Consider the following 21,495-nt stretch of genomic DNA (forward strand, 5'->3'; position numbering starts at 1 on the left):
TATTAAAATTTATGGATCTAATACAAATACTATATCATCTTATTCCTATACATGTAGAAGAACTCCACAATTTAACAATTTGCTTAACTCATTTTTTATTACATCAAACATGTAATGACCTGAGGTAACGCCCGGGCCAACAACTAGTTGCCACTTTAAAACGCTATCCTTTCTTATTTCCTTTCCCCTCTGTTGCTCTTCGATTTTTTGCTCCATCAATTCATCTCTTCTCTTCAAATTCCTCTCTGATTAAAAAAAATTAAAAAAAAAAAAGTAGCAACCAAAAATTTGGGAGTTCAAATGTCTATTGGCAAACAAAAATCTGTCATGTCTAGTACTTTAAAGTTTAACTAGGCATAAAGGTGGTAGAAATTCCAAGGGTCTCATTGCTTCGTGGTTTTTTTTTTTTTTTTTTGCATTTTTTTTTTGCAATTATGTACTTGATGAAATAGGTTGTAACAGTGATTATGTAGTGCTTATGTAATTGAATGATGAATGTTTGAAAGGGAAATTATTATCATACATTTAGAAAATCATCTACATTACTGATATTTAGCGTAATTGTTCCGTAGTCATTCAATATAATTTGATACAAAGAAAACATGCATCAAATACAAAGTCATTGTTTACAAAAAAAAAAAAAAAAAAAAAAAAGGCAATCATCAATTAAATACATATAATTGCCATAGCAAAATAAACTAGCAAAATCTCTAATCTGGTGATGTTAAGAACTTGAAATCTCTAATCTAGTGATGTTAAGAACTTGAAGATGCATTCACCGAGCTCTGACTTGCTTGCATTCCAATTGGCTGCAAATTTTTGGGAATTTATTAGCTTTCGTCAATTATGCAAACATACAACAAAAGGACCAAGCAATTCCAATTATACATGAAATTCCACAAAATTTAAGGTTTTAGAAAGCAAACCTTAAATGAAGCTTTGCCTTACACACCTCCAGCTGTCCAGATGTTGCCCGTAGTTGTACCAAACTACCAATCTTCATTAATGGCGACAATCAATGGTGCTTTTACCTTTTTTTTCCGTATTGAATAAGTAGCACGGAGTAGTTAGACTCTTAGGAAGAATTATTAATTTTTGGGTAGACGAAGGTTGACATTCAACACAAATGCCACGTAAGCAAGTTACCTGGTGTAGCAGGTCATAAGTGAAGAGGGTCCAATTAAAATTGATAGGCCTTGAAGTTGGGATTATTATGAGTTAATTGAAAAGTGGAGGCCTTCCAAAGGGAGGTTTGATAGGTACGTGCATATACATATCAAGGGGATTTATGACATTTCGCTTGGAATTTGAAAAATCCTACTCGACAACCCTGTTCTGCAATCTGAATTCCCGTTTTGTACTAGTTGAATTTTTTAATGCTGACCCTTTTGTCTTGTTCTCTGTGCTCTCTCTCCCCTTTCCTCTCTCCTCATTTAAATTTTGTAGCTTCTCTCTCATCTTCTTCCTGCCCTTGTTCTCCATTAATCTGAGGTTTTCGAAACTTCTATTCTATAGTGTAAGTTAAAAATTATTAATTTGAAGTCGAGTGTTTCTTATGTGGTATTGCTGGGTGGTTTGAATTTAAGCTAACCTTGTTCGGCGTTGGATCGTGTCTTCCCCGGAGTTGGCGAATTGTCGATTGTCGTTGTGTCTGAAGCCTTAATTTGTTAAACAAGGTTAGCTCCTTTTATTGGTTTAAGTGTGTAGTCTTTCATTGAATTCTGCATGTCGAGATGATTAGGGTTTATATGTGTGTGGCGAAGATTAGGGTTCTTACTTGAAATGGTTTAAGATTGTTGGAATTGGTATCCTATTCATTGTTTTTGAATGTTTGTATGTTATCGTATTTATAATTTATGGGGTTTAGGAAGTTGGAATTAGTTGAAGAATTGTTAAAGGTCGAATGTGAAGAGATAATAAACTTTGAATTTGAAGTAGTTAAGAGGTTAAAAGCTCGAATTTTGGGCATGATTATGTTTGTTTATGTATTTGTGTATTGTTAAAAGGTCGAATTAAGGGTATAAATGTCGATTTGTAAGAGTTAATAAACTAGGAATTTGAAGAATTGAATAGGTTAAAAGGTTGAATTTTGGGTATGTTTATGTTTGTTTCTGTATTTGTGTATTTTAATTGTTTAATTTTGGGCATTGTTGTAGAATTGTGTATGTGTTTGTGTATATGTTCAATTTGAGGTTCAAATTGAAAGGGTGTTGAGTAATTTGTGTTGAGTGTCATGATTTAGTGATGAATATTATTTATATGTTGTTGTTTAGTCAAAGAAGAAAGAAGGATGAGGAAGGCAGTAGTGCAAGCAATCGGCTGGAAGAAGGGATTGGTGAGTTGTGTATCTGTATACCCTGTGAATTATGTGATTGATATGTGAAATCTGTTTTGTGTTAATGTTGTTTAATTGTGCTAGTGTGAAGGGTCCTTCAAAGTGTACTACTGCTGTGAAGAGGGCTACGGAAAAGGGTGGGTGTGTAAAAGGTGGGTGTTTAAAGGCTCTTAGTAAATCCCAGGTGGTGGATAGGAAAGTGAAGGGTAAAGGAAGGCAGGAAGAAAGTGAGGATGATGAGGACTATGAAGATGACTATGAAGTTGAGGAGGAGGATGATGATTATGAGGAAGAAGGACAGTCAGTTAGTAGTGCTGATTTTATAGAGAACATGATGATGAAGTACATGAAGATGAAGTCGAGGAAGAGGAAAGGGAAAGTGGAACAAAGTGTGTACAGGAAGTAAAAGGTAAAATATAAAAGGGGTTATTTTTAAATGTAACTTGTGTTATTTTTAAGGACTGGCTTGTGTTTATTGGTGGTGTATGTGTTTTGTTTCTGTGACAGGTACCAAAACTTGAAGGACATAAAGTTTTGAGTAAAGGGGAGGTTCTGAAGACTCACCGTGATAATATAGGAAAGGTAAAGACCTTGAATAGGAAGTATATGAGTGTTTAATATTATTGTGGGTTTGTGAGAATATAATGTTAATATTCTTGTTGGTCTTAAGTTCAATGTTAATATTGTTGTTGGTCTTAAGTATTTAAAAATTGTTTTTTACATTTAAACAGTATCCGAACATTGTATGCCGTGTTGAATCCTTCTGTGATTCTGTGAAGTTGTTTGATCCAAGGAGGAGACAATTAGTAGAGCAAATGGGCTTTGGTGGATTGCTTGAGTTAGATATGGATAATATCCCTCGGCAGTTCTGCTATTGGCTTATGGCTAGAGTACTTGAAGATGGGACAATGGTGTTTGGAGAAGGGGAAGTGTTGCCCTTGTGTGCTAGTCAAGTGAGAGCTGTGTTAGGCATTCCTATGGGTTCGAGACCCGTGCCAATGGACATAGGTGATGATGAAGAGAAGATAATGTTGGTGAAATCCTTGTATGATGCGTATGGTGTAGGGCCGAAGCAAGAAACTATATCTTTGAAAAGGGTGTCTGAGGTTTTGTGCCCTGTTGATAGTGAGAACAACCCTTTTCCTCTGGTGACAGAAAGTGATGAGGAGGAGTTTATGATAGCATTCTTGATTGTGGTCCTTGGCAAACTTCTATGCACAACGACGAACTCGTCAAATTTGGCTGCCTCTCTAATTCCGTCATTGACAGTGGCAACAGAAGCTAGTGAATATGATTGGTGCACATTCACTATGGATTGGCTTTGTGACTCTGCGCACCGTTTTCAAGCAAAGTTTCTGCGTGATGGCTTTAGGTCTAGATCAGGAGGTAGCTTTCTATTTGTTATGGTGAGTTTGTAGGGTTTGTGTTTGTATTATAATTATTTTTTTATCATTGTAGTTAGCTGTTGAGTTGCATTAACACAAGTGTCACTGTTTTGGTATATATTTTATCTAGATCATTTGAATAGGAGACCCTTGCAATGGGGTGTGTTCCCTAGGGTGAAGGTGTGGAATTCTGCCCAGATAAAGGTTGCCTTGATGGAAGACAAGATTAGCCGCGATGAATATGGAAAGCTGTTGGTAAAGTGTTACTATTATTTAACTGAAATAGTTAGTTTAGTGTCTTTTTTTGTTAGGACATTAGCTCATTCACTTGTGTTTGGTGTAGGCCTTGGACATAACTTATGGCGAGGAGCATCCTCTTGATCCAAGGGATGATGAGTGCATGAGATGACCTGTGTCTGCAAGAACTGGAACACAGCTAGGAACTTATACTCATTAGGAAAAGGTGGATGATGTTGTGACAGAAGTGTTGGATAAGGTAAAATTTTCTTAAAAATTTCGCAAACGAGCTACAAAATTTTGCTGTATGATGTAGGTGGTGGATAGGTTGATGAAAAGAAAAAAAAAGAATGAATTTAGCTGTTTTTGGTTGTATGTTGTAGGTGATGGAGAAGTTGACCCCAAGGTTGGAGACCTTTGTTAAGGGTATTGTAGGGAGAGCTTTCAGTTCCTTTGTCATCAAGATGACTATGCAGAACAATGTAAATGCTACTGATGACTTCTGTTCAACTCACAGCCAATTAGCTACGGGGAGTACTAGACCGATTCCTCATAATCAGAAACATGTTGAGAAAGTAGTAGCAGCTGTTTGCACGGGTGACAATATTGCATCAGCCATGGAGGTGGTGGAGGAAGAACATAGGACTTTTAAGCTAACTGTTCAACTCATAGCCACTTAGCTACGGGGAGTACTAGACCGATTCCTTATAATCAGAAACCTGTTGAGAAAGTAGTAGCAGCTGTTTGCACAGGTGACAATATTGCATCAGCCATGAAGGTGGTGGAGGAAGAACATAGGACTTTTAAGCTAACTGTACTAGAGAGAGTCTAGTGAACTTTGTTCGTGGCTGGAAGGAACTAAATAACGAAAATGCGTACGTGTAGTGTGAGAGTTTAAAATTTATTTGTATGCATATCTGTTATTGTATTAACTTGTTGCTGGTGAATTGTGCAGGCCTGGTCCTTCTATAATCGAGTGTAATGGCATAGATGCATCAAAAAGGGATTGTTACCATGTTCTGTCCCCGAGGAGCCGGGTTGGAGACCAGTATGAGAGGATGGCATCTGTCCTGTATACCAAAACCTAGTCAGAACAACACATTATGAAGAGGATTCTGGTTGATCCGTCGTACTCGGTGAGGAAAGGTTACACTTTATGTGTGTTATTGTTCATCAGTGTTTATTAAACATTAATTCATAACATTTGTGTTTGGTAGCATTTTGTTTTCCTTGGAAAAGATGATTTGAAGGAGTTGGGCAAGAAGTACGCGAAGTTCCTTCTAAGCTTTGAACTGAACCGGATTCAAAGTGTAAGTTGGTTGTGGCCTGTGTTTGTAGCTTAGTGTGGTGCTTTCAGTTGGAAAATATTTGAGGTTGTTAATTAGGTTCAGTTATGCAACAGGTGTTTGTCCCTGTTCTAGAAACAGAAGAAAAAGATGCGGAACACCGGTATTGCCTTGCTTTAGATTTGAAAGGTCAACAGATTTGGATGATTGATTTATTGTACGATGTGATGCGTACGAAAGACATGAAAAAAATGTGAATAAGCTGGTAATGGTTGTGTTTGGGATTAATTTATTTGTTCTTAGTTCAATGAAACCCTCCTAGTTGTTCTTAGTTCATTAACCCAAAGTATTTGTTTATAATACTTATTGGGACACTTATGTGTTAATTATCTGCAGATTGAGGCTTTAGGGGAGTTGTTCCATATAAGTGATCCCACCTGGGAGGAGGGGACTATTTCTACTTGGGTCCAGAATTCTTTTCCTGTGACACAATCTGACACGTATGTAATCTCCACAGTAACTTAAAACCTTTTTGGTATGATTGACCTAGTTTTAGGTTGGTAGTAATGTGGTACTTGTGTTGCCATATCATTAGGTGCTCGTGTGGTGCGATTATGCTAGCTGCTATCAAAAACTGTGCACGAAGCTTTGATGTTGCCTTTCACATGGTGAGTTATCAAATTAGATTTTAGAATTATGTTACCCTCTCTGTTTGCGATGCTTAACCAAATATGTTCTGCTTATTTCAGGACAAGATTCACACCTTGAGGCAGAACTTATTTCTGTCTGATGTGAACAACGATTTCAACCAGATGAAGCCAAAGTTGGAGAAGGTTTTGCCTAAAGAACGTCGAGGGAGTCGTAGGGGTGGTTCGCAAATGACTTCCTTGGTTATTTAGACCTTTTATTTAAAGACTTAGTTCAAACATGTTTAACCTGAATATGTGTCCCATGTTTTGCTTACCTAACACAATTTGGTGGTGGTGTCTGTATGTATTGAGGTTTAGTTTGGACAATGTCCGCGCATGCTGTTGGTGAACTATGGTGTTGTTTTATTTTATTTTTAGGCACCGGTTGATGCTGTGTGGGCACCAACAAGAACAATGGTAGCACATAGTTGGGAAAAATTATGTTACGTTAGTACTAGAGGTTGTGACTAATCTGTTGTCGGATTTTAAGTATAAGTTTTACTATTAGTGTTTTTGTAATTTAGGATAATCAGAGTAAAGAAAACGAATGAGTAGTTCGAATACAGATAAGATCCATTACGATTTTAGGTGACTACATAGTGGCATACGCATTACCTTACATAATTAGCACTTACTATTATAGAAGAAGTTTGCTAAGAGATTTACTAAGTAGCAGCCAACATAGTTATATGCTAAGATTAAATATTACATATCATGATATGATATACTTAACCACGAACTGGATTTAGCAGAACTCAAAACTTGATTCTGATGTCCATCCAAACCCTTCGGCCGAGGTATCAGTGTCCGTGTTGGTTTCAAACAGGTATTGTGCTTGCTGGAGGCGGTTGACATACTCAATGGGTAGTCGGTGTACTGAAATGGTTGACCTATATTAATAGACAATTTGTCATCTTCTTTAACTCCATTTTCGGCCAGCATTGTCCTTCTAAACCACAGCAAATGCTTGGTATCATTCTCCATTCTCTTAAGGGGATCTTCTTTTGAGTATTGCAGCCACTTCCAAGTAACTTGGATGTCACCCGCCTTTGGGGTCGTAAATTTTTTTCCCGAGTAGCACAATTCCCCATTCCTCTCCCTTTCCCACAGCTTCATCAACCTCTAGCCACCAATCTTCTAGATAAGAAAAAAACTCAAAAAACTTTTTAAGGTAGATGTGGTAATTAGGGAACACATAAGACTCAGCTAATGATCTTCTTAGAGTGCGCAAGTTGAAGCACACGACAATCTTTGCTACATCTACCAAATAATACATGAAACAATAAGCTTCTTTTCGAAAGTACCTTGCCCTCCCTACTTTAAACAATGTCAGGAAAGGGTATTCGGGGTGGAAATCTATACCTTTAACAGGGTCATGTAATCCCCCTCTAGCAATGGTCGCCAACTGATGGCTGAACATCAATTCCTTGCTACGCTTGGGCATATACATATCCCTAATGATACCATTGGGATCTTGATTTCCAGCGTTTTTCAATTTGCGTACTCTTCGTAGAAGCCTCTTATGTCGTCTTTCAGCTTGTCTATTACCTGCATGTCCAACAAACAGTCATTCCTTTGTCAAAAAAAAAATAGTCATTTAGTGATTGTAATAGTACTATTTACTCTAGTACTGGTTCATGTCATTGATAGACAAATGACTTTCGCTGACAGATAAATTACTTTCGCTGCGACATTATAAACTTGGATTCAAGCTAACTTTTCACTTATTGGTGTAGGTGTTTATGTTTTGTGTGTGTTGCAAACAGAACAGTAGTGTCGATGATGCATTTGAAACACTAACAAATTTCACTAACAAACATATTAGTGTCGCTGCGAAATTATAAACATGGATTCAATCAAAAGTTTTCACTTATTAGTTTAGGTGTTTATGTTAAGTGTGTGTTGCAAACAGAACATTAGTGTCGATGATGCATTGTAAATACTAACAGATGAAGCACAAGTAAAACAAAAAAAAAGTTAAAACAAAAAAAGTCTTCCTAAAATACTATTTAACTAAATATAACTTCATATCCATACACTATACTATACAAGCCGTATAATACACAACAAATGGATATGTATGAATAATAAAGGGCAAGTAGTGTGTAAAGTTAAGTACCTCTATTTGCCATGGCAATGGGGCAGAAGAATGGAGCACAAATTTTTGGTGGAAATGTTGATTTTGTTTCAATGTTTTGTGTATATATCAAGGCAAGACCCAACACCAATGGTTACAATTAGTGTAATAGTACAATTCAGCTGTAACATAAATGAGTCTTACCTTCCTTAAAGTGTTCAACATCTAATGTCAGAAATGCATTGAGCCTAACACCACATTGTACTCTGGTTGCAGGTGTATTGTCTTATCAGTAAGTAACTTTGCTTCTAAAGTTGAACAAAAGTAGCTTCCTAGCTGTACTTCCTTTCAGCTTTTCTACAAAAAAGTACAAATCCTCTGATGGTTGAGGATTTCATGGGATTTTTTTTCCCTTCTCTTGATTTATTTTATAGTTAGGGTATAATTGCATATTTTATCGATCCTAACTCCTTACTCTCATTGTTATCCTTCCTAAGTCCTACTGTCATTGTTATCCTCCCTTTATAGTAACTCACCTCCTTTACCATGTTAAGGTCACAAAATTTATCAAGAAGGGCTTGGGGAAGGCCGCTTGAACCACACCCCACAACACCTGTCATGTACTTCAGCCCTTTCGCCACCACAACCACCCCAGAACTTTATTTCAACTCCACTCCAAACTTTGCTAACCATGACTACTACACAGAAGGAATTTGTATGCCTCCTACCTTCCTTCGTGATCAACTATCCATCTCCCTTGATATTATGACAACCACTTACATTCCCAAAAGTTTTATGCAACTTTCAGAAGACAACGTCCGCCCTGCTTACTATCCAGATCTTTATGACTTGGATGGGTATCTCCACAAGGGGGTAAGTGCATTTTCCAAATGGATATGCAGTAATTCAAGCTCTAATGATTTCATTCCCAAAGAAATTGTTCCGATCTTTGATTTGAAGCCAGAGGTTGATCTGGACAATATTCCTTTGCATAGCCTCCCTACTCAAGAAAGGCACATCTTCATTGGAGCTTCAACTGCAGCAATTCATGTGATGGAGGTCCAAGGCATGGTCAAGTTCATTCATCTGAATGTATTTTCATGTGTCACCCAGAAGCTGAAGGTGAAGTACCATAGGGTTTCCATAAAGGGTTCTGACAGTGAAATTGATGATGGTGCTCCTGAACATTTGCATACTGGTTCTGCTATTGTAGTATGGAATGCACGGAATGTCCACAGACCATCATTTATGGAGACGTTCTATGAGATTTTCGATTACTATGCTCCTGTTGTTGTTGTCGTCACGGAGACTAGGTTTGACCAGTCGACACTTGAGTTTGTAAAGTTTGAGCTTAGGGGCGTGTACAATGTGGAAGGGTTTGGTGTGCAGAATGGGTACAGTGAGGTGTTGCTCATTTGGGATGTTAAGGATCTGTACCCATGGGTAACAAAGAGGGGTTTCATATTTCGGACACCAACTTGGAGTTGACATCGAGGTAAGAATTTGATTACATTTACTTTTTTATTAGGAAATTGCATATGTATATTCCATGTATCAATTGCCTTGTCAAAATTTCATTTATACATTTAATTTAGAAATGCGATATTTATATTATTATTGCTTTGAAATGTGATTGATATTGTAGTCATTGAGGAGGGCTTATTCAAGTCAACACGGAAGTGAGCTGGAAAGTAATCATGCTGGAAGTGATCCTGATGACCCTACAATCCACGACTAGAATGATCACCTCACCCCACCAACACCAAAGATACCCTTCATTGAAGATGACGAACCAGTAGTGAACTTGGGCGATCCAACAGTTCATGACTGGAATGACCATCTAATGGACCATCTAACCCCATGATGGACATTCTTATGCTAGCTGCTATTCTGTTGTGGTTTCATGTTACGGCTATGGGTGTTTCATTTTCTTTCGACTATTATTATAAGACTTATTTATGTCCTTTTGTAATTTGTTATGTTATCTTCAGTACTTTGAAGTTGTACTAAGTTATCATAAGTAGTAGGTTGAATGAATGTATGTTGTGTTTATGTATGCCTGTCTTTAGTCTACTTATAATTGGAATATTAAAAATCATAAAGCTCCAAACGTGGGAAACAATAGATTGATACACAGAGCTAAGATCTTCATTATTTAAAAAAAAAGGTCATACATGAAGAACAATTCAAGTTTATAGTGTACTACAATAACAATACTAATCTCCTAGGATAACACTTCAATTATACATTCAAGATCTAATCATTTAAAGTGGAATACGGTGAAAACAACGGAAACAATAACAATTATTTTGATAATTTTCCAACCGAAACGTTCAAGATCATCCAGCCTTTGCCAAATTAAACCAACTGCGTTTTCATTCCTGTTGCGGATTAAATCAACCTCACTTACCCACTGCCAGAAATTGCACGCTCTACACTTGTAGTAAGGCCGGAGAGGATTTGCTTCCGAATGAGAAATGTGGAACTAAGCTATTGTTTGGCCCCCGCAATTGCATTTCTTAGCAGCCACCCATAATATGTCCGAGTTTGTGCTTTGAAATCTCCTAAGCCTAGATGTAGATGACAGAGAGTGTGAAGACATTATTGTGTTTTGGGTTTTTAGTACTTCCTCCTGTAAATACCTTGTCACAACCTGTCTATTTAAAGAAGCTAAGGAAAAATAGGGCGACAAATATGGGCGGGAAAGGTTTACCAAAAAGCCCGCCTTTAATAAATCGAAATTAAAATGAACTAATATAACTCAGTTATACATAAATACAACGTCAGTAGTACTTTCACAACGTAAGGCTTATTATGTATTTTTGTATTAGAAATCATCATTGCAAACAATTTATCAACTGTACTTTCCATAATTGTACATAAATATAGAATAGTGGTATATAATGTTTTTCCAGTGGTACTCCAGTTCCGTACTGTTTTGTTGATAGAGTATTGGAAATCATCAGTGGAACAAATATTGTTACAGTTGACGTTAATTTATACTACTGTATTACAAAGGCTAATAAAATAGGACTAATAAAAATAGGACAATGGACAATTAAGTAGTAATCTATAAATTGACAACATTCCACGCTCCTATATGGTGAACAAGTTGCATTTAAACTATAATTCCTATATGGAAGAAGTACTGTTATGGTATTAAGACATTTTACTATACAATGATAAATAGTATTAAGGCGGGTTCCCTTATAAACTCAATAATGACTTCTCCTACAAATATGGTTTATACAAGATGAAGGACCACCCAATGTTGGTAAATGACTGTTGGAGTCTACACGAGAACAATGTATATGGTGTAGGGAATTTAACATTGGTGTAATGTAACAATCCTACAAAATAACATTAATTTACTAATAGAAAACTTCACAATTGATGATGAGAACCATGGATATATTTGTAGTAATACCCTACAAAGTGTTAGTGGAATACATCACTAATCCAGTTAAAGGTTAAAAATATTATAAATTGGATTTTATGGTTTTCGAGTGGTACTTTTTCTTCTCCCAGTGTACTTTTGTAAAACATGTTAATAAACCCTAAACCCTAACCCTAAACCCTAAAGACAATAATAGTACCCTATAGACAGTTAACGATACCCTTGTAGTATATAGATGAACTTTGAACTAGTGGAAGCATTATAAGTGTAGTGGTATAACTTTAAATTACAGTAATGGTAAATAAGGACCAGTAGAACATGGCTAGTAATTGCTTAAATAACATGACATAACCAAAAGTGTAGGTGTCAATGAGTACATATTAAGAACAACATAGTTTGCCGTATTCTTAAGTAGACAATTCAAGTCGGATGTAAGTGAGTTAGGTTATTACGGAATAAGAATGACGTAAGAAGTCTTAGGGTATTACATTTTAAACTACAAACATTACCCAACATATATCCAACACTTGAACTATGTAACTGTACTATATATTGAAGTAAATACTTCATCGTTAATCTAACCATTGTACATGGACCGACAATTGTGTTAAAGCAATAGGTGACGGCAATTGTGAATTTCTCAATTCACACACGTTATTTTAGTAATATATACAGCAACTACAGATAATCCAATAAACCAATGACTATAAGATGAATACACATTATGCATCAATTTCACGTTTCTAATCCCCTTCTAAAGTTTATAATCCTCCTTAGGTGTACAAATTTCAAGTTAATTATTCCCCTTTTAAGTGTTAGTAACTTAACCCTACAAGTGGTACCCTTATCATCTCGAGTTGTACACTTTATAAGGTGAGTATAAGTACTAATCCAGGGGTTATTAACTTTTCAACTGCAACTGGTACCCTTTTCATCTCCAGTTCCCTTTCTTGTCATCTCCAGTTATACCCTTTATAAGGTCAGTATAAGTACTAACATAAGTGGTACCCTTGTCATCTCCAGTTTTGCCTTTGTCATTTCCAGTTGTATCCTTTATATGGTCAGTATAAGTAGTAACATAGCCAAGGTTTATTAATACTATTCCCTGCAAGTGGTACCCTTGTCATTTCCAGTTGTACCCTTTATATGGTCAATATAAGTACTAACAGAAACAAGGTTTATTAACACTATTCCCTGCAAGTGGTACCCTTGTCATTTCCAATTGTACCCTTTATATGGTCAGTATAAGTACTAACATAACCAAGGTTTATTAACACTATTCCCTGCAAGTGGTACCCTTCTCATTTCCAGTTGTACCCTTTATATGGTCAGTATAAGTTCTAACCATTGACATTTCCTGTTGTACCCTTGTCATTTTCAGTTGTACCCTTTATATGCTGAGTATAATGAAGGGGTTATTAAGTTAACCTCATTCAACTGCCAGTTGCACCCCTTTTTAAGGTCAGTGTAATACTTTTAATGTTGCTTTGTATGGATTGAGTACTTCCTTTCTACCCAAGGTTGCTTAGAGATCAATACTGATTACAAGAGACAACTGCATCCTATTTCGTATGCAACACAATACAACTCTTCTATTTCATAGAATGTAAACATATACACCGAACTTATTATGAGGTTGATGTTAACCCAAAATAATAACGTGTCACAACTACAGATTCATTTATATAATTAGAGGGTTTGATCTTTTTGATCTAAATAATACAAAAAGAAATAATGGTGACGACCCTCGAAAATGGGGCTCAAAGTAATAAGGTTCACAACTACAGCATGTGATCCTCCAAAAAGAAGTTACACCCCCCAAAAATAACTTTAAGCTACACCCACCAAAAAAAAGGTCTAGGCCTTTGAATACACATGATCAAAATAATAACAACATATGTTCATCTACTCTAGTTGCATTTCATCAGTACGCTCCTGCTAATGTGCAGATGTTACTGGGGTAGTAGCTGTTGGACCATTAGACTGGTGGTTAGGACCGTTACAGTGTTGGTTAGGACCAGTACGGAGTTCTTGAGGAGCATTAGGATGTTGGTTTGGATGAATATACTGATGGTGGTAAGGATGAATATACTGGTGATGATTAAGAACTGTAGGATAAGGAGCAATGGGTATAAACACAGGCTTAGGAGCAATGGGTCTGTATTTTCTAGTAGAAGAAGCACCTCCAAGTGGTGATGCAGGCTTAGGGGTACTAGGGGAGGCAACTGTCTGTGCACAAGGAATGAGTGGTCTATAGTGATGATGGTAAATAGATTGTCCATCAGTCCCAGACATGTTGGCTGATGGAGTATGGGGGGTATTCGCGCCTGACACACCAGTGAAATACCCTATTGATCTGTCAGCATCCACCATCTGGATGCCTCCTATACAGTGCGAGCTATAAGGAAACACAAATCCGTGTGGTGGAGGCATCTGCAGTACAGAACACAAAACCATTACAAACCATTAACACACAACCATAAAACATCTGAGCCTTAAAATACTAAAGAACAAAACCTAAGAATATGAAGGTGTAGCATTTGAAGTTGTACGCTGTGATTCATGTTGCACCTTTGTGGATTTATTTGAAGCTCTGTCGTTGTTTATCTTACCCCCCTTTTTAGACTTCTCAACACAAGAAGGGAATCTCACATCGGTTTTTCTGTGAGCAGGCCTCTTCGGCATTGGGGGATCCTTCGGTACCTCAGAGCAGCTACCTTGTCTCTGTGTGGAAGGGGTAACAGGAGTTCCCCTCTCACCTCTTCCTTCTCCTTCTGCATTAGTAACATTGATCATTGACAGCTTTTCATCTACTTGAATTTCTAGTAACTAGAGGGTTTGCATCACAAGATCAGTTGTGGTTTTATTAACACAGGGCTTTGTACTAAGTGAACCAAACTTGACCATCATTTTATCAAACCTACAAACCTCTTTGGTTTTGTTTGGATCGTGGTATGCAACCTTAACCCTTGTGTGCTTCCTTATCACATCTTTCCTCCAACGCCTAAGAATGAATTTGTCAGGTATTTCGTAATGATCATTCAGCTCGTAAACCTTGATAATGTGACGACAGATAATACCGTGGCACTCAAAGTGCTTGCAGTCGCAACAAGCTTCCTTAGAAACACAATCGAAGGTGATCTTGTATTTCCGCTTCCGCTTCGAAGGTTTCTCCTTCGTAGAGTTTTTCGGCTTGTACCAAACTCTATCCTCAACCACTTGCTCAATGATGCTCTAAAAAACAACTCCTTTTTCAGTTGGACTAACATATAGGGACCTGCTACATTCTTGCTGGACTTCTTTGAATTTTGCATCGGTATAGATCTTTTGGAATATCAGCTCAGCTGGGAAGTCGCTGTAAGTCTTCCTCACATATCTCGTGTTGTTATCATCAGCTTTTTTTTCACTTGTTGCTCTCACCTCAAGAGCCTCTATGTACCTGTAGACACCCAAATGTGTCTCCCCAAAACCAAACCCGGTGATGAATACCTTTCACGTCATTTGATTATCGAACAAAGTGAAAGTGTGAAAAGTCTAGTGATGAGGATGTGTTTTTATTAAGATATCTTTTCTTTCTGTTTTTGAAAATATTTCTTTTCTTACCCTATTTGTGAAAAACGTGCATTCCAGTTTAGTTTGGTCCATGATATGGGTCCAATAATAGTGTAGTTGGATGGGGTTTGAAAAGACCTTTCCAATGATATATTATAATCCCAATTGCGATAAATAATGAGGAAGTTATGCCAAAATACTAAAACGGGCCCAAACCGGATTTTACCTACGACCCAATGATCATGTGGAGGGTCCAAAGGTTTAATCCTATTCCTAAACTAATTAGGATTTAATTAGAAGCTTCTATGAGTTTCTAAAAGATCTTAATTATCCTTTTTGAAAAGATAAGATCATAGAATTTGAAATTGAATAAAAAACTTTCCTTTTTTAAAAACTTTCCTTTTTAAGTCCTAATTCTATTCGAATTTAAAGATGTTCAAAGCCAGTCATATATTGTTTTCGTGCCTCATAATCTTTATCCCAATCTTATATGGTTGGATAGATCTTGAAATCAACTTTCCAATGATATATTATAATATTAATTCCGAGCTATAACGAAAAAGATATGAATGGAATACGAAACTCTATCCAAAACTGACACCCTTCCACTATTTCGGCCATATCTTTTTATATACAAAATATTTTAATCTGATTGTAATTGGGTTGGAAACTAGACTTCAAGAGCTTTCCAACGACATATTATACGACTTATTTGGACTTCTAGATCAAAAGATATGATAAAAACAAAATTCGCAAAAACTGTTGACCGACGAGTTTTATTTCGATTCGAATTCGGATTCTTTTCTTATTCTTCGACTTTCTTTTTTCCTATAAATAGAGGTCATATCTCCCCTTTTTTCAATCATCAACTCTCAAAAATCATCATCTCTCTCTAAAGCTAGAAGCTTTCTCTCTCTCTATTCTTTTTCTAAACCTTCCCTCAAACACAATTCCTCATACATTAGTTCTAGACACACCTAGCCAAGTTCGAAGTTGCCTTCACCCTAGACGTGAAAGGTTTGATATTTCTGAGGGTTTGGTCCCAAATCTCTATTTCAATTATTTAATTTGATTGTTTGTTTTATTACTTTTCCTTGAAGTTACTAACGTGTGTATTTTGTTATTAGAAAGAGATACGAGGCATCCAAGTAAGTAATTTAATTGTTTCATTGATATTTTGATATAGAAATCATGCTTAGATAATTTTGTTGATTCCTAGTATCATGTTAGGATGTTTTATTGCTTCCTAGTATCATGTTTAGGGTTAATTGAAATTTCTAATATCATGTATATTATTATGACGCTTCCTATTTCTTTCCTAATATCATGTTAGTATCATGTTAGGGCTAAAACTTTGATCTTTGATGTTTAGTGACATGCTAGGGTTTGTTATTAATCTTGTTAGTATCATGCCTAGGATCTTGCTATTATGCTTTAGCGTTGATATGATTATGGTTATGATTATGATTGTTAATTATGATTATTATGATGATTATCATGTTGCTTAATATATATTGTCATTGTTATTGCTTGATCACGCCCTCTCTTGCAGGTTTAAAGGGAATTTGTACTTGTAATCACGCTTAATAAGATAATTAATAATCTTGTTTAGGCTAATATGATTATAATTCAAGTGATCGCCACTAATAGTTTTATTTGTGCATTAATATTCAACCAACATAGATTAAACAGGTTTAGGGTTAATCTGTTGATTGCCTGTTAGTCAAAAAGCGCACATGAATACGAGAAGAATAAAGTAGAGGCCTATTTTATAGGGCGAGTTCAATCTCTTTTAGATTGGATTTGTACCTTCATCCCCGAACACCAGTCATGGTTCCAGACCTATTGGAGTTGATGATCTCATGGATCGTTAAGGGGTGTAACCTTCACCCTGTGAACGGTTTACAAGTTCCTAAAACTTGTTGGCGACTCTTTTGCTCTAGCTTCCTTCCCTTTGGACGCCACCATACTTAAGTGTATGATCACAGTGGGGCTCAAGTGTAGGATGGCTTGAAATATTCCCTACAGTACCGCTTAACGAATTCATGCAGCAGTGTGTGTTTGCTTAGATATCCATCAAAGAAGCCGTGAATGCTTTCCACTCTCTGCGTGGTCCTCATCCCAGCCCAAAACAAATGCTTCACAAAAGCTGGAACCCATATTCCTTGTTCTTCATACAATCCTGACAAGCAATTCAAATTACATAACACCAACACCAAACTACAAAACTAGTATACAAATATGTATCACCACCAGACATTTTAGCACATGAAGTAAGCATAGTTTGCAAATGCTACACATTAACACAAAATTGTAAATAAAAATTTGATTACCTGCCAGCCATTCATCATCTTCAACTTCAAATTTCTTCATAACCTCACGCTAACGTTCTTCAAATTCCTCACAATCAAGACTATCATAAATCGCCTGCTGTAGTGCCTCCTTCAGCTCCTGGTACTTAACATGCTTGCCTAACTTTTTTCCAAACTTGTTAATGATGTGCCAAATGCACCATATGTGGGTTGTTCCTTTCATAACAACCTTTAGAGCTTTCCTCATTGCCGAGTCCTGGTCAGTTAGGATACCAATAGGTTTTTTGTCGCCCATGCATCGAAGCCAATTTGAGAACACCCATTCAAAAGTCTCAGCATTCTCACGGGTGACAAGCGCGCATCCAAAAAGAATGGTTTGGCCATGATGGTTCACTCCTACAAAATTGCAAGAAGGAAGTTTGTATTCGTTAGTCAAATAAGTAGAATTAAATACAACTACATCCCCAAACTCTTCGTAAGCCACCCTACTCCTTACGTCTACCCACAAAACATCCTTAAGCCTTCCTTCTTCATCAACTCGATATGTGTGAAAGAAATTTGAATTGTCATCCACCATTCTCTTAAAGTACGCAAACATGGCTTTTGCATCCCCTTCTTCAAAGACCCTTTTCCTTTCCTTAGACACTTCATCATGTAAGTCTTTTTGCTCAAACTACATCCCCTCCAAACCATTCCGCTGCCGAGCCATACTTCTATAAATGGTAGAAACAGGCACCCCTACCCTTCTTTCATGAAATAGCTGCTTCACAATATGGGGATTTTCCACCAAAAATTTCTTCCTAAATTTACTTATACTCTTCGATTTGCTAGGGGTTGGACTATGCCCATCATGTTCCATTTTTGCCTTTGTTATCTCCCATTGACCTACATCGTTTACATGTGCATATATAAACATAGGGCATTCACATTTTTTTGTCTTTCGCTTAGGACACAAATCTTCATCTTCACTGATTTGAGCATCTGAGACTAAACCTACTTCACTCTTTTTCCACTTTCGACCATGCCTTCCATAGCTTTCACAAGTCCACTACAATTCCTCTTTGCACCTTTTCCATTATTTGCACCGCTTGCACGCACAACACCAAACCCATTCTGCTGCCCATATTCCCTGAAATACTTATCCACTTCTAACATTGACTCAAAAACCATTCCAATGGACGGAGGTGGCAAAGCAACATCCATCTCCACTTCACCAGCCTCCTTAATCTGAATACTGATGGAGACATTGCCCTTCCCTTTCGTTGGAGTCTTAAAGGAATCCCCCCTACAATTACCTTATGTAGACATAAAACATTCACCTCACAAAGGTCAGCATTTAACATTAGGTCAGCATTTAACATTTTTTAAAATAAGTTATCATCGACTACAAACATACATACAATTCTGAACAATTAACATTTTGTTTTTCACACTAGTTAACAACAACATATTCTCCACACACCACATAACAGGGTAAAACTAAGAATACATGACTATCTAACACAGAGTAATGAATGCAGAGGACGATTCTAGAACATGTAGGTTGTCTAATTCTGAGCAATTACATGAAATAGGACGACGACCAATTTGAGGACAACTTACACAACATACACTACCTACCTACCACACTAACACAATTGCATAGCTCGACTTCCTCAATTATGGAACATTTCATACGATTGTAAATTTTAAAACCCTAATTTTTTTCTCACAAATTAAGCCAACCCAGTTAATCACTCACCTGATTTAAAAGCAACTCCAATGCCGCTGCGCAGTCTACTTCATCGCAATCGTCATCAACGGGCTCGCAGATGCTCGGACCTAACTCACCACCGTTGTACCGGTCGATATCCTCAGTCATTTCCAAGTACTCCATTACGCACAACTGAGAATACTGTAAGTTTTTTTTAACTTAAAAACTCCATTTCTTCAATTTTTTTGAGTTCAACAATGGAGGAAAAGGTGCTTAGCTTTTCGATAATTTTTTTTGGAGGAAGAAGGTTCTAAACTTAGTGGGTCTCTCTCCTTCAGGAAGGAAGTACATCTGGGGTAGGGTCAATTGCTTTTTTTAATCAGCTATGGGTCCCACACCGTTACACAATTTTTACTATTCCGTTCACATTTTCCCTCCATTTTCACAAACCGTTACACAAAAGTTGCAATTTATTTACAATATTGCCATGTTATGCACTTGCATATACATATCAGACCTCATTTAGTACTTCCTCTGAAAAGTGGGACTAATATGAGAAGACTACTAAAAGGTGGGATTGTTTATGTCAATTTTTCCTTTTTAAAATTAACACTATTGAATTTTTTGACTTTCTTATGTTATATTCATATCAATTGAATGCTAAATAACAACAAAAATGACAGGAAAATATCACACTAAGAATAATCAATATGTGTCTTTTTTGACAAATCTTATTGAAGTATGCGTAGAGTATTAATTGATTGAAATTTTAATCATAAATTATTCAAAGAAATGACAAAAGTATCATTTGTTGATTTGATATTCGTATTTCATTACTTAAGCTTGTAGCTTCTACTACGTAATTTTACAAAAAAATCAACAAAATAATATATAATCTTGTTGTAATAAACATATGTAGTACATAATATGTCATTACAAAAAACAAAGTCATATGTCACAAATTATGTCAATATGTTTTTTTGTGGAAAGTTATATATAAAAAAAAATTGTATCAAAATATTTTGTTTTAATTTATATGCAATTTTTACTTATACGTAGAAAGATTTAATTTGTTTCTTAAATAGAATTTTTTTCAAAAATAAAAGAAAAAAAAAACTAAAGACACACCAGGAGATGACACGTGTCATTGCTGGTGTGTCTTTTATTTTATATATAAATATATATATATATATATATTATGTGTGTGTGTGAGAACCAAGGTGAATAATATCTCAACCATTGATCGCACTCCATCTAATGACTCACATTGCACCCGCTCTCATTAAGGGTATTCTCGTAATTTCGCCGTTTTCAAACTTTTTCCCAGTTTTTTTTTTAACTTTTAAGGCAATTTCATTTACTTTAAGACTTATTTCATTTACTTTTACTAAATTTTCATTTACTTTTGAGAAATGAAATTGGAAACTACTTTATAAAGTTAAAATATTACAAAAATTCCATTAATGACACGGGAAGCATGTGAGCCATCCGATTAACATGATCTAATAGCCTAGATTAGTTTCTAGTTCCTATTATAGGATTGGTTCTAACCCCCTCAAATCAGCAGCATGTACGATGTACCTTGTTATTGCCTCGCTTCTTCGAGCCTTTCGAAGAATCACCTGAATTCTGTGTCCTGCTACTGCTGTTACACAGTGCACCCGGCTTACTTCTTCCTTCAAGGCACAATATCACATCACCATATTGCTCAAGAACTTCATCATTACAAGGTGTTATATTCTTGTTCCTTCTCTGATCATCATTTTCTTCATTATCATGCTTCCTTCACCTAGTATAATCAGTATAACTCTAATCACCTTTTTCAAAGTTTGGTGCCTCCAAATTCCCTACCTTGCTTACACTATGACCAAGACCAAGAAAAAAGGTAATTATTGTCATTTATCATAAAACCAAAACTCTTTGCTATGAAGGCACTTGATGCTTCCATTTTCTTTGTAACTTGATAATCCTGGTGATGTGGGTTTGCTTAGTTGCAATGGGCATAGCTATATTAGTTTACTTGTTGCTGTGATGAAGTTTCAGTTGTATCATGTATCATATTGTAGCTAATCTGAATCCTTAAAAATTATATTCTAGTATACATCAATTCTCAATGCTTTGTGTGTTGTGCAGTTATCAATTAACCAACTCTTGAGGTACATGTATGAGCTCCACAACCTCCTCTCAATATGGAGAGTCTGTAAGGAAGAAAGTGAGTTTTTAGTTTGAAAAAAGTAAGTAAAAAAGAGTTTGAAGTGCATAAAAATTGACTTTAAAGTAGACCTATTAGCTCAAGTGGAAGAGCATTATGCGGATGCATAGAGGTGTAGGTTCGAATCCTACATAGGTTATCTTAAAAAGTTAGTATAAAACACTATAAAGTTATTCAAATTGCCTCAAAAGTAAATCAAAATCTCTCAAAAGTAATTAGAAAAACTAAAAAAGTAAATAAATATATCTCTAAAGCAAATCAAAATAACTCTAAAAAGAAATCAAAAGTAGAACAAAATATGTCAAAAGTAAATCATAATT

The 21,495-nt window shown here is 36.2% G+C and overlaps 1 pseudogene; it reads right to left on the bottom strand.

Annotated features, from left to right (window-relative positions):
- Positions 1 to 17,340: 17,340 nt before the first annotated feature.
- LOC145566521 (protein FAR1-RELATED SEQUENCE 4 pseudogene) lies at positions 17,341 to 17,847 on the bottom strand (annotated as a pseudogene).
- Positions 17,848 to 21,495: the final 3,648 nt, after the last annotated feature.

The sequence above is a fragment of the Chenopodium album genome, chromosome 11, assembly GCF_948465745.1.
Source record: "Chenopodium album chromosome 11, dcCheAlbu1.1, whole genome shotgun sequence".
In the NCBI taxonomy this organism is placed as follows: Eukaryota; Viridiplantae; Streptophyta; class Magnoliopsida; order Caryophyllales; family Amaranthaceae; genus Chenopodium; species Chenopodium album.